Genomic DNA, 14526 nt, shown 5'->3' with positions numbered 1-14526 from the left:
TTCGCGGAAGTCTAAGCCGCGCTATGCTCGGAGGCGACGTTCTCTGGCACTGGTGTAGAGCGGGCATCGAGGCACCCTGTTTACGATCACGAGACGCTGGCTCTCAAGAACGTGCTGCTCTCACGCGTGGATACACCAGCAACCAGTATCTAGAAGCCGGAGGCTCACGCCCACAGCTTCTAATGCAGTATACCCGACCGGAGACGCTGGCTACTAGATAGGCCTGTCCCACGCTGTGGAAAGAACCGGTCTAGGGACGCTACGCGCCCCGAGCAATAGAACGCTACCAGAGACGCAGAACTCTACATCACGCTAAAACTTTGGGGCGCCTTATGGTTAATGATGCAAGTTAGGGTGTTGTAGATCGCTAGGCAATGAGACAACTACTGAAGCAAGAAGAAAAAATGATTTTATTTTTGAAACAAATCAGTGCTTGGACATGTGTCCTAACACGACGTACACCTTGTCAGCAAAACGCCGTGTTCTAGAAGCTCTCAAACTGCCTCTCTGGCCTTCTTCGAGGAGCGTTCCTTGGTCTTCGTGTCATCATGGACCTGGTAATAAATAGAGCTCTTTGTACCGATATGCATTTCCAACTTCTTCTTCATGATCTCTTTGATCTGTCTGTTGCTTTCCACACTGCGACAGTCCGCCGTCCACACAGATACCTTGTCAGCCTTTTCCCGGACCTGAACCACAGCTCCACACACGTCGGCGCCGCGTTCGTCAAAGCCCTCGCCGATCAAGCACATCAGAATTTCGAGCCAGCAGTTGTCCGTCGCCGCCTCGACTTTGCCCAGCTTGACGAACCAACGGCCACCTCGCCTGTTACGGCTATCTTCCCACATGGGCTTGATGCCGTACTTGAACATGGAGTAGTCACATCCTTGAGCTATTTCGCTGGGACGCTTCATGTGGTTGTACACAGCCCAGAAGTCTTCGACCGTGTCAAACGAGGCGATCTCCAGAAGGTTTTCTTGCCAAGTGCGGTTCCTGTCGTTGGTGTGGTACCAAAAGCTCCACCGATGTTCCAGGGGATGCTTCAACCGTTCTTCGGGCGATGTAACTGTTTCAGCCTGTTTGGTTTGCGGGTCCCTCGCGCAATGCTCATTTTCGCCTGACATCGTGAACTGTACAGGAATGTTGACAGCCGACTGAAAGAACGCACCACCGCCTCCTCTATATATAGCCTTTCGTGAGGATATCCCAGCAAGCATTGCAACCACGCGGTGCAGCTTGGGAAAGAAGCTCGTTCCACGGCAGGCGTCCATACAATAGACAAACGAGCGTCCCAACGCTCGGACACGGAGACACCTCCAATGCAAGCACTGCACTTTCCCCTGCGTCAATGTTCCTGACACACATGCAAGGCGCCAAATGCGTTATCTTAAATCGCAGTACAGCGCTTAGTTTCAACAAAATGAGAATTTGAGGAAAGGAAATGGCGCAGTATCTGTCTCACATATCGGCTGACACCTGAACCGCGCCGTAAGGGAAGGGATAAATGAAGGACTGAGAGAATAAAGGAAGAAAGAGGTGCCGTAGTGGAGGGCTACGGAATAATTTCGACCTCCTGGGGATATTTAGCGTGCACTGACAGCGCACAGCACACGGGCGCCTTAGCGTTTAGCCTCCATCGAAACGCGGCCGCCCCGGAAAGTTGATTTTTAGGAAATAGTAACTGTCTCACACCTCGGTGGACACCTCAACCACGCTTTGATGGAAGGGGTGAAAGAGAGAAAGAACAAAGAGAGAAACAGTAGTAGTAGTGGAGGGCTCTGAAATAATTTCGACCACCTGGGGACCTCCGCAACCCACTCACATTGCACAGCCATGGGCTCATGTTGCGTTTCGCCTCCATCGAACCGCTGCCGCCGCGGCCAGGATTGAACCCGGGTCCTGCGATCTCATTAGCTGAGCGTCTTGAGTACAACTACACGCATATACGTGAAGGGGTATCTGAGTTTCACACATCCATAGGATTCTGACCGGAGCACGCGGTGATTGCGACGCGCGTCTGTTCTTTCCGATTTTTCCTCTCTCCTATATATTCTCTCTGCACGCGGCAGTAGGTGTGGCCAGTATTGTTTTTACAGCGAAACTGTATGCCTCTACCGTCCAAAAAAATTTTCTTGTCGTCGTCAGCAAAAAACGCCAGGCTAAAGAAAAACCACAAAACAAGCATCAAAACCACATGATTAATGATAAGGCGCGTGTGAACAATGGAAACACCGTCCGGCCCGTTTACAGCTGCCCCGAAAGGGGTTGACTTGATTCGAAGCCATCATGTGATGTGCAAACCGTATAATATATGATAACGGCGGCGGCATAACTGGCTAAAAATAATAAAAAAGTGAAAAAAAAGATTTAAAAAATTGGAGGACGCTTAAGCTTCGTCTTTAAGAGCGGTGCGTGAAAGCGTGTTGCAGCGTTTCCAAGGAGTCCACTGAACGCTATCGTCCGTCCGTTCGGCGCGACGCCTTGCCCATTGGACAATTTAAGAAAACGAAACATATGTTGGCGAAAACCCAAACCTCGCCCTAAGGCAAGGAAAATGAAATGAAAATTGGTTTTAAGGAAATGAAATGACGCCTGACTCGCATATCTCGCTGGACACCCACACCGGGCCGTAAGGGAAGGAATATTTCCGAAGCGCGGTGCCACCAAGTACGCGTTCCGGTAAACATTCGTTTGCAGCTGCTTCGAAAGGAGTTGATGTCGGTCGAAGCCCTCGAGTGGAGTGCAAATCGCATAATGTATACGATAACGGCGCCTGCAAACAATGCGAAGCACGTTCCTTTTCCCGTGTGTGTTTCGCGATAAAGACAATGGTTGCGTATTCGTGTTGTTGTCGTAAACAAAAAACAGCAGGCTAAACATGTAACGCAAACAGTGTACCTCCTTTGAAATCAGGCATACATGTAGCACACAGCTCAAGTACATCTCACTTTTCTTTGGTTTCACTATTTGTAGGGCCAAGTGTGTGAATATTCAAGTGGCATCGCAATGGGTAATTGGGTGTCGTTTGACCGCTTCGCTGTCCAACCACCTTCACACCCTGAATAGGAACCACAATTGTTAAAGCGTTGCATTACTACGCCAGCCAGCGAGCCATTTCTGCTCGTCGCGCCTTATGCCGTGTAGGCAGCCGTATGCCGCATGCGGTGGCCGACGAACGACCCTGAGCCGCCGTTGCCTAGCAACGCCGCAGCCGCGCTCCAACAGATGGCGCCGCCGTCGACGCCGCCGCCGCCGCCTCTCGCTCCACCAGATGTGCTCCGCTCGGGTAAAGAGAGGAGGCGTCACCTCGCGGAGGATATATATATATATATATGCTTCGCCTCACTGTATTGTAGTCGTTATGGAGAGCGCGAAAGAGACGCAACGACAGAACGAAGCGAGGAAGAGACAACGCGCTCAATAGACGCCAAAAGAACGCGCCGCACGACTCGACAAGCGTCGTAACGAAGCTGCAGCTAGAAAAAGTGCCACGTTCCGGAGTAACTCTTCAACTGCGGAAGAGACCGGTATGAGTTCTCGAGAGCGTCGGAATGAGACGCTGCGTAGACGACGTGCCGAGGAAACGAAGCTTTCGCAATTCAACTAGAATTAACCAGAGCTACACCACAGCCATTTTTGTTGTTTTTAACGCAGCAGCGTTCAGGAGCTCGTGTCGCAGAAAAGCCGCTGTCGTCGGCGTTGGCCGTGAGCAAAAAATTAATGTGGATTAGCTCAGCTATTCCAGGATATACAAAGCGAAAGATATCGGCGTTCGCTGTGTTTATTGGCGTTGGCGTTGACTATGTTCTAGACGGCGATGGCTTTGAGCAAAGGAAGGGCGCATAACTGGCTCCCTGGATATGTGGACGCCTCATTCGTGCTTTGATTCGTGGTGAGAGAGAGATGTGGAATGAATGAATTAGCGCTGACAGCGTTGTGGCTGACATGCGGCACTGCAGCAATACCTCGGCCGCAGCGTTCATTTGGTGATCAATATCTGGCGATGAACCATTAACTTAACAAAACACGTTGTGGGGCTAGTTGGTGAAGCATAGTTGCTCGAAGTTCTTTATAGCGCTACAAAAGAAAAACAAGGATACAGGAAGAAGTACACCGAACGGACACTATAGCGCCCGTCCTGTGTACTTCTTCCTGTGTCGTAGTTTTTTTGTAGCGCTATAAAGAACTTCGAGAAACCAACCATTAACTACTTGCGACCTCCCAGGGTGGCAGGGAGGGCGCGCTGCCTATTCAGTGTGCGGAACGCAATCAAAGCAGTCTTTTTACACCAACGCCATGTGCATGAAAGCGAGATTGAGGTCTCCACTGACCAACGGAGCCGGTTGTGCGCCTTTCGTGAAAATGAACAGCCTTTGCAAAGTTGTCAACGCAAATGAATTCTATGAACTCCATCGGCCCACTTGTTTTGTTTGGTTTTTGAGGAAACGAAATGACACAGTAACCGCCTCATTTATCACGGTGGACACCCGAATCGTGCCGTAAAGGAAGGGATAAAGGAAAGAGGGGAAGAAGAAAGAGAAAACTGAAAGTTGCATTTTGAGGAAAGGCGCGGCGCTGCGCAATGGCGGAACAAAGGGTGCCTCGATGCCCGCTCGCCTCGCCTCCGCTTTCAGGGTGAGGACACCCTTTGTAGCACCCCGCGCTGCCGTTTCCCCCTCGCAGCGGCATGTTAAGTCACACGCACCGGGCGCGTATACTGCGCGCTATGCATGTGGCGTCGCTTTTGTGCGGTTGCGTGGCCACTGCAATGATGGGAATAAACTGGAAATTGACGCTGCATGGTGGCTTCGCTCGTTTCATCAATGTTCTGCCAGTTTTGATTGTTTTTTTACATGATGCAGTCGTTGCGAATGCACGCCGATCGAAAAGTTATGACTGGCCGCTGCGTTCCCCACTCACTGGCTACACTGAAAAGGAGCCTGCGGTTATTGGCGCCTCCTTCGTAGTCATAATTTACAGTATCAGGGTCGCCGAATGCTGTTGGATTATGCTACATTTTCCGTTATAACGTAAAAACTGTTTACTAGATCCTAAGTTTCTCAGGTATGCCAGTAGCGCGGAGGATGATCAGCCGAACATAAATATTTTTTGCGTGGTCAACACCCGCTTGTACAACATTAACTGGGATGACTTTCTCTTATTACTCCGCCATATGCAATGGATTCCAAGCAGTAATAAGAAATTTCTTTTCCAAACGATCCGTCGCCGCACTCTTCTGGGGCGGACAACTGAGGACATGTCTGAAACAATACGTTCATATTTTCTCGTTTGCTAAAGGTTTGTTCCGCAAGAAAATTATGCACATGGTCGGAGTTTCCTTCCGAATAGTGTTGAATAGACGTTGATTGATTGTACGATGCGACACCTTGCTGATTATTCAGCAAGACATCTGTCGTTTTTGTTGGTTTTTCTTGGAAAGAATTAAAAATAAACCGTTCAGTGAAATTTGTAATTGAATAAGGCAACATAGCAACAACAAATTTCATTTGCTAAGTATACAAAAACGTTAGTTTTTCCTTCTGTTAATAGCATGAAGGAAAAAAAAATAAAAGCAACCGATTCACAAAGAAACCTGAAAAATTCAACTCTAGATTACGGCTTCATTTCAATGCCACTATTCACGCCAAACTCAACTAAGGGGAGTCGGAGCAACACAGGCCGCCCTTCTCGCTTCAGCGGAATTGTGTGCACCCGCCGCGGTGGCTCAGTGGTTAGGGCGCTCGACTACTGATCCGGAGTCCCCAGGTTCGAACCCGACCGCCGCGGCTGCGTTTTTATGGAGGAAAAACGCTAAGGCGCCCGTGTGCTGTGCGATGTCAGTGCACGTTAAAGATCCCCAGGTGGTCGAAATTATTCCGGAGCCCTCCACTGCGGCACCTCCTTCTTCCCTTCTTCTTTCACTCCCTCCCTTGTCCCTTTCCTTACGGCGCGGTTCAGGTGTCCAACGATATATGAGACAGATACTGCGCCATTTCCTTTCCCCCAAAACCAATTATTATTATTATTATTAGAATTGTGTGCTCCAGTTGCCAAAAGACGCTGGCTTGCCGCCTTACTCCATAAGTCGCTGGCCAAGGCAGTAGGCCCCTCGTTAGGTACTGGTCCGGGCTAGTTGTAGTAAGTGGTTTTATTAAAACAATAGCAAAAAGGAAGGAAAAGATTTCTGCTAGCCCGGCATCTGCCATCGATACGGAAGCACCTGAGCTGGGGCAGCGGAAATAAAGGATAGCAGACAGAATGGAGAAATGAAATGAAAGAGATGAAGGGACAGGAGGAGTGGATTTGACTCATGTTGAGCACAAAGACGCACCAAGAAAGAGAAAAAAAAGTAAGCTCCAGGACATTAGAGTCACTGGTAATCTCAGAGTACCGCGAAGGTCCCACCTTGTGCTGGCAACAGTTGAAGCGTGCGTCTGGCGCGGCTACATGCGAGCAGAAAGTAGACGGAAATTTGAATGTAGCAACGACATTTGCATATGATGCTGCCTTAAGGGGTTGAACTTCTACTCATAAAACAGTAGACGTTGCTAAGTGTATGAGGTAAGCCTGTATTGGAGCGTTGCGCGGCAGTTTTCGTGAGGGCATTTCCAGCCCCGCCAGCAACGAGCTCTTTCGATTAACCCTGTACCCCACTATTATGTCATTTTGGTGCTGTTTGTCTCTAGGGCGTTCTTTCCTTCCTCAGTCGCCATAAAAATATACATATCGAGCAATTCCCGATGACAGCGTAGCTCCTGACGAACTCGCCACACACGCCCGCGCGCGCACACACACACACACACACACACACACACACACACACACACACACACACACACACACACACACACACACACACACACACACACACACACGCGCGCGCGCGCGCGCGCGCGCTTGCGCTCGCTCGCAAGATTTATTTTTAGACTTTCCAGTGGAAAATCCTGCAACTTGGGCGCTTAGTGAAGAAACGCCCAGGAAGAACACAGTGTATGTGATGTAGCCAAACCCAAAGAAAGAGTTACACGACGGCACTTTGTTCTTTCATTGTGCAGAAGCCGGAGACAATATTTAAACATATTCATTGCTACTCTCTTATCACAGACATACACAAAACCATCTACAAACATCCACATGGCATAAAATAAAAAAAACACGAATCATTTCACACCAGCACCTGCTGCACGCATTCCAATGCTTTTGGATCCACATTTTGGCTGCTGGGGCAATTTTCGTGAGAATTCCTCGTTTTTCTTGCGCAGTGCAAATCGCATGCAGCCTGCACAACAGGAACTCAAGCATGGTTTTTTCGGCGGCATGGTGGCATGCTGGCAGCTCACAAAATCATTGCTCGATTGATGCTGTCAGTTTTTCAACTTTTTCTATTTTAAGGGTTCCCATTAAAAGTGAGTTCTCATTTGACCTAAACTAACTCTCAGCTGTCTCAAGCAAAGCTACAGAGGCTTTGGAAGATATATACAGTGACACCTTGTTAGAAGAATACTCTTTCAGCTGCAGCAAATTTAAATGTCCATTGCTGTTTGCTCACTCTGTTTGGCTGCTGCACCCGAAAACGCAGCAAAAATTGGAAAACGCAGCAAAAAGTTAAAATTTTTTGGTTGAAGTTGTGCAGTTTATTATAAGTCTTCAAACGGAACCAGACAGGCAAAACTGTCAAAATGTTTAGTTTTCAATCTATCCGTGCAGACTTCGGGCTAGAAGCTATGCAGATTGCCAAGAAGTACATCAAGACTATGCAAGGCATCTCGGTGTTCAAGGCACACCTGGAATTCGCCAAGAAATGCAAGGAAACCAAGGTTGTACCCCAGAGCCTACGACTACGACGCCTGGTCCCGACACCGGAAGGACGAAGCATCAACAAGGCAGAACAGCACCTAGTGACGGCACGAATACATGAGTGCCGTCCATAGAATCAACTTTGAAGAAACCTGCATCCTCGGAACCGAAACAAATTACCTCAAGAGGCTCCTTCTGGAATCCTGGCATATCCAAACCAGCCCGAACAATATCAACCGCACAAAAGGAAACCTGCCCCCAGGGACTTCGATCTTCAACTCAACGAAAAAAAGTCGCGTCACCACCTCCCTGCAGTGCGCCAGCGTGACTAACAGCCTTAACCCCCCTCCCCCGCGCCTTTCGCGTCACAGCTGTCGTTCCTTTGACCCCCCCCCCCCCCTCCTCCCCTCCAAGGGAAGCTGAAGCGGTTTTCAAATCGCATGAAACGCTGTGGTTGAGAAGAAAGGACTTTGAAAATCATGTGTGTAAATTTTTTCCCGATTCTGTCCGCAAACAGAGCTGCAATGGCTTCTTAAAAACCCGCCGCCGGCACGCCCTCGTCGCTTCCGGAAGCGCCGGGTGGGGGACAGCTAAAAAAAAAACGGCCGTGGCTTAGCTTGGTTAAGCCTGGTGATTGCGAAGCTTCTCGTTCTTTTTCCGTCTCGTAGCTCGCTGATGCTTCCTCTTTGCATTCTGCCGAGCTGCCTTGTTCGTAGGCACCATCGTAACATCTGGCTGTATGACTGCCTTGGCGAGAGGAGCGGAGCTGTTTTACACAGCTGGTGTGACGTCACACCGACCGTAGCGCCCCTGGTGAGAGGAGCGGGAGTTAGGCCGCAGTTGGTGGCTACCGCCTCGCCTCGCGACGGCGTGAGATGGCGCCCCGTTTTTACACAGCTGGTGTGACGTTACTCTAGGTCACGTGGTGTGGCGTCACGCAGCGAGGTCACGCTAAAGGTCAATGGTGCCTACCACCGCCTCGCCACGGAACGGGCTGAAGTGCGACCTAAAGTAGTATTGCTTCGCAATAAAAGGAGAACTGGCGGAGGTGACGCCATTCACGGAGAGTCGGCCGGCCGTCCGGCTGCGCTTGCTTCTCTGCGGCCCGCGCTTTGGTGAACCACAGATGAACGTAATCTTCTGCCAGTGCCGTTTACATTCTCTCGTTCGGGCGTTCCGTGTAATGCTTGAAGCCTGTATATAAACCAGTTTTGGCATGGTACTTCTTTCGAACAGCGCTCAGCACACAGCTTGGTAGAATCCGTCGGTTGTTCTCCCCCAGCCTCTTCCACGTCAACCAGACAATCTTGTGGTACGCAGCACGGCCGAAACTGCCTGCACAAAATATGTGCATCAACATTTCTATTTTCATTATATTACTTTCTTACCTGTTTGTAAACTCTTTGCCTTTTTCCAGCTGGTTCACATCCAAGCTGAGATAAGGCCACTTCCAGCACTCTCTTTAAGGAACACAGTCTTGAACTCTTTTGAGCTCGTTACGCACTGTGTACCTTTTTGCTTTTTCCTGAATGCTTGCACCTCATGGCAGCGCAAGCAATTCTCTTAATCTTTCATCAGTGTGCAGCAAACGCAGCTGCACCTAACTGCACAAAAAAGCGATTATATAAGCCTAGTATGCTTGAGCAAAGCAAACATCTGTATTCATGAGCGCTTGGTCATGGCTGGCGATCAACAATGGCGCCAGAATTCATGCTAATTTGTCCTTGAGTCAGAACGGCAAAGTTGTCGAGCCGCGGTAGTTATACGTTTATCATCCACAAGTAATTCTGCTGGTTATCTCGATATGCAACAGCAGCAACTATATCTCGCAGCACACTAGTTTTGATGAGCAGCACTGCGAGCTCCAAAACGCAGCCATAATTATTGTTCAAAAACGTGTTCAGCATGCAACAAAAAAAAAACAACGCACGGGGGTAAGTGCAGAAGTTTCATGGTTGAACAGTAGCCCGAACATGCGACAGAAGGAAAGCGCACACGGGAGCTTCCTCCCGGTCGCCTCGTCTCTTCGCGCTGCAGTACAGCAGTGAACTCACTTCAACTCATCCAGTTTGGCATTCTTTTTTAGTTCTAAAAGGTCTTCGGGGGCAATTAGGCAAGTAACTACAAATAAATGAACAAACAAATGCTTTACCTCGCGCGACTGGTTTAAGCGTGCTGGTGATCTGATTTAGATCATGCTTACAGTCGTTACAAGAAGTTGGTCAAGAGAAAAAAAAACAGCGAAAAAAGACGCAGGACTAGGAGAAGACGCACACACAGACTGTCGCCGGAAAGAAGTTGGTGGCCAGGCTTTTATGCAGCACCGGTACACAACAACATTTCGGCGCAATTTATTTTTTTTATTGCCACTTGCACATGCACCAACACAAAAGATATGCACGCTCATGCACCTACGCAAAACATGCGTATCAGTCGAGACTTGGTTTTCGTGTTAGCCTGGTAGGACGTGAAAGGCCCATACTGGATTAACGAAATTTTCGGCTTGCAGGCGCCGCCATGCGGTCGCTTCTCTATTACTAAGCTTCTTATTCGGCGGTGGCGCAGGTTTTATGCTTAGTCTGTAGTTCTCAACGATTTCGAAATAGGTTTGCGCGCGCTAGTCCAGGTTCCAACAGTCCGGCGGTTCCACGGTTACCCGGAAACAAAGATTATGGGAATGCGCTGTCTACCCCGGAGTCGACGTAGATATTGATAGCAGAGAAAGCTGGGAAGCCCTGCTGCGTAGCGAAGAACCCGCTCGGCATAAAAAAAGCTAATCCGCCTGGCGGCTGAGGCCGCGAAGAGATAAAGTCTCTTTGTTAGTCTCTAGTCACGGAGGCTCCCGCCCTCCAGACCTGAATGCCGGGGGCGGTGAGTAGTAAGGGGTCTCCATTTCCGGTGGAAATAAAAGCTGTCATCCATCCATCCAGTCGAGATTTCCAACACATGAAAATGTCGCGACTTGACTTTCGCTGCCGGCGCACTCCGCGGCGTAGTTGGTTCCGCCGTTTTCTGAAGCTGCTGACGGCTCGAACATGCATGGTGAAAGTCCAAACTGTTCAACACTGCTTGAATTATCCATAATTTCTAAAACGTAGTTCTTAAAAGACAGCTGAAGCAACGCGCTACGCAGCAAGGCCGTCGGTGCCGGCCGATCATCCCCGTGGATGACGTCACGACAGTCCCGGCCAATCGCGGGCAAGAGCGGCGTTCCCTCGGCGCCCTGAGGCGATGGGGCGCGTTTTCTTGTAAAAAAAAAAAAAACTTTTTGCGTTTATTTACGCGCTTTTTGAATGAGATATTCTCTTTCAGCGGACTGAAAGCTATAAAATGGCGTAGAGAACTCACTTTTTTTCTCGAAAAGTGCTTCAGCTTCCCTTTAAAGACGCTTAGCTACTGCCCTCAGTCACGGATTGTCCGGACCCGTGGAGTATCTGTTACGGGACCAAGTTGGGTTTATTTATGGAAATGTGGCGGAGAGTTTGAAAGATGTTTTACTCCCGCTACCGGTTGGCCCGGTATTGCACTACCTCCGGGATCGGCCTTGTCTTTAGCGCGTCTTTTTTATCCTGTCTTTCTATCCCATCTTTCAACTCTCCTGCTATCTGCAGGAGGTAGCGATTGTGGATCGGCTTGAGCCAGTGAGCAGGCCTGTGCACTTTCCTTTTCTTTCTTCCTGGCAACAACAACAGTCACCCCTGATGAAGGAGCCGAGTCGGCTTCGAAACGTTGGGTTAAAGTTACAATTTTTGGTTCCAGTTGTGCAGTTTATTATAAGACTTCAAACCCAACCAGACAGGCAAAACTGTCAAAATGTTTAGTTTTCACATTAGTAATTAGCATTCTTTTGAGCTATCGATACAGGCCTCTCGTTTAAGGAAGTTGTGATGTACATGAGGGTGAAAATAAGTACATTCAGGACGTGCGAAAAGCGATATCGGCGTAATTAAGTACTTTGTAGGTATATGTGTCAGCAATCAATTCATTTTACAGTTCAACGTTAGTGTACATGAGTCTGACCTTCGACTCCACAATTATCGTCTCAAGCCACCTGCTACGGCGCTATCAGATTTACGGCTCACGCGTCGTAGATCATTTTCTCCGCGACATAGTATACATTTTTATGAGACGAGCACAAAACTTTCGTTTTCTGAGTTTTCATTCTCTTCCTCATGGCATTAACTTGTCATTTAATCACGGACTATGGGAGATACGAGGGAAACTGATCAGGGTATTTCTTTCTGGTTTTAGAACCGCAAATGGTCGACATAGTTCTGAGGAATGGGAGAGGAGCCTTGGAGGACGTCGGTATGGTGATCCACGATCACCTCCGTCAGCAGCACCCGCACCCACTCATCGCGCAAGGATCGCATACCTCCGTCGTCGGCGCGCGGTCGTTCGTGGTCGTGTCTCCAGCGCGCGATCATCTTTCTAATGCGCATCGGCTACGTGTGGCTCGGGGAAAGGCAGGTGCGCCACGGACTTTCACTCGGTGACGTGTTCAGTGATTGCGGTGCAATCGAGACATTGGAGCTCCTGCTTTGCGCCGCTTTTGCAGAGCCGCGTCGCGTGATGCTCGCGAGGGCATCATCCCGGACAGTCACTATCGGAGCCCCCGTGGCCGCGCGGCAGTGTGCGCAGCCGTGACAGAACAACGTTGAATGGAATGGAAAAACTTTATTGCTCCATTTACAGCTTTCAGCGGCCAACAGAAGTCTTCATGTTTTACTAAAGTCTCCGTCGTCACAACGGTGAGCCTCTGTGCATTCCAATCGAGCAGGCGGGCTCGACTTTCCACTTGCTCATCGCTCCGTGTGTGCAACTTGGGACGGTATGCGGCCAGGCGCCTCACCCGCACGTCCGCTCGTGCAATGTGCACACGCGCGATTATTTAACGTCCGCGCGCCTTTGTATATATGCAGTGTATTTTTATGCTGTATAAATGTGGGCAGTGGTCACTCGCGCGCGGTAACCCTTCGAACAGTGCCTGGAGAGCTCTCGCGCACGAGTGGCGCAAACCTGTTCAGCTTTTGTATTTTGTAAATATTGGTCATAAATCTCCCCTATCCTTTCTTGCTATCCCTGCCCACTGTTTTCGCTATCATCTCCCTGTCCCTTTCATTTCCTCCAGCCGCAGCTCCGGTGCCTTCTTTGAACTGCCACGTCCGGCAGCGTTCTATCCTTCAGTTAACTTTCTTGCCCTCCTTCCGATGGGATGGCCGGTTTGGGCTGGTCGGTTGCTCGTCGCGAGCGGTGAATGGTGATGGCACGCTGGCCGGTGATCGATACACGGCGGTTAGCAGTACGAAGGGATTAGCGGTCTTCGTCCGCTCGTCTGGCGACACGTTACCGGTTGGGGCAGCAATTCCAACTTCAATTCCAACTTCTTGGCAAACAAACTGATTTATTCAAGACGGGATCGACATAAAAAGGCAGGTGAGCAAAAGGCATTTTAAAAAGGGTGGTTTTAAAAAGGCTGTTTAAAAAAGGGCTGTTAAAAACGTCCGAGCTTGAGACTCGGCGCCCTCGACCCAAGTCATTGTTTCCAGCGGGTTTTTAACCCCTTCAATAATTGGGCGGAGCTTTAGTAAACTAGCTATCGCCGAATTTTAACCAATGGCAGTGCAGTGGACCCGTATGTGCAAGTGGGCGGAGCCCAGGGCTCCCCGGTCCGAGCCCAGTGGACCCCGCACCTCCTGGAACGTGCAGGGCGCGTGACTCCGCGTGCGCAGCTCGCTGCATGTGCATTCCATCGAGAAATAATAATAATTGGTTTTTGGAGGGAAAGGAAATGGCGCAGTATTTGTCTCATGTATCGTTGGACACCTGAACCGCGCCGTAAGGGAAGGGAGAAAGGAGGGAGCGAAAGAAGGAAGCAAGTGAGAGGTGCCCTAGTGGAGGGCTCCGGAATAGTTTCGGCCACCTGGGGATCTTTAACGTGCACTGACATCGCACAGCACACGGGCACCTTTGCGTTTCGCCTCCATAAAAACGCAGCCGCCGCGGTCGGGTTCGAACCCGGGAACTCCGGATCAGTAGTCGAGCGCCCTAACCACTGAGCCACCGCGGCGGGTTTCCATCGAGTGCCACGCATCGGATTTGCCGTCTCCGTTCACAGCAAAGGAATGTCAGCAGCGTGCTGGCGGTCCAAAAAGCACTGGTCCAGCATGCGTATGAGGTAGCAAGACTCAGTGGGGCCCTGGAATAAGGGCACCACCCCTGGAAGACTCGGAACTTCAACATGAAGACACCCGGGTCCCGCTGAATCGACCAATTTTTGGCGCCAATAAAGTTTTTCTCTCTCTCTTCCGCGAGACAAGGTTGACTCGGCGCCAGGGCAGAAAAGGATGTGTGCCGTAGCTGGCATCGAGGCACCCTAAGCGCGGGCGTCACGCCTCGACGTACATTCCTCTATTTCCCCCGTGCATGACCGCTCCTGCAGGAACAGGTGCAGGGGCGGGGGGGGGGGGGGACCCATAGGTGCCGTGGGCTTCTAACTTAACACCTTCCTTTCTGTATTTCTCTTTCCCTAATCCACTACTACTAGACCGCAGTGCTGGAGGGGGGCGTCGCAGTGTTTGCCCTTCGCAAGAAATGCAAATTAAAACAAATGAGAACAATACAAATGCCGAGGCGCCGAGAAGAGGGGAGGACTCTGCGTGTCACTGCTGTCGCAAAGCGATCCGGCAACGCTCACCACCTAGATGCATATTCGTAGCGTCCTCGATC

At 50.1% G+C, this 14526-nt stretch overlaps 1 pseudogene; it reads right to left on the bottom strand.

The window, feature by feature from the left end:
- On the bottom strand, positions 1 to 1149 carry LOC144095507 (eukaryotic translation initiation factor 4E pseudogene; annotated as a pseudogene).
- Positions 1150 to 14526: the final 13377 nt, after the last annotated feature.

This window comes from Amblyomma americanum, chromosome 1, assembly GCF_052857255.1.
Source record: "Amblyomma americanum isolate KBUSLIRL-KWMA chromosome 1, ASM5285725v1, whole genome shotgun sequence".
NCBI lineage: Eukaryota > Metazoa > Arthropoda > Arachnida > Ixodida > Ixodidae > Amblyomma > Amblyomma americanum.
Note: the sequence above shows the minus strand (reverse complement) of the source record. Positions and strands in the feature narration are given on the sequence as shown.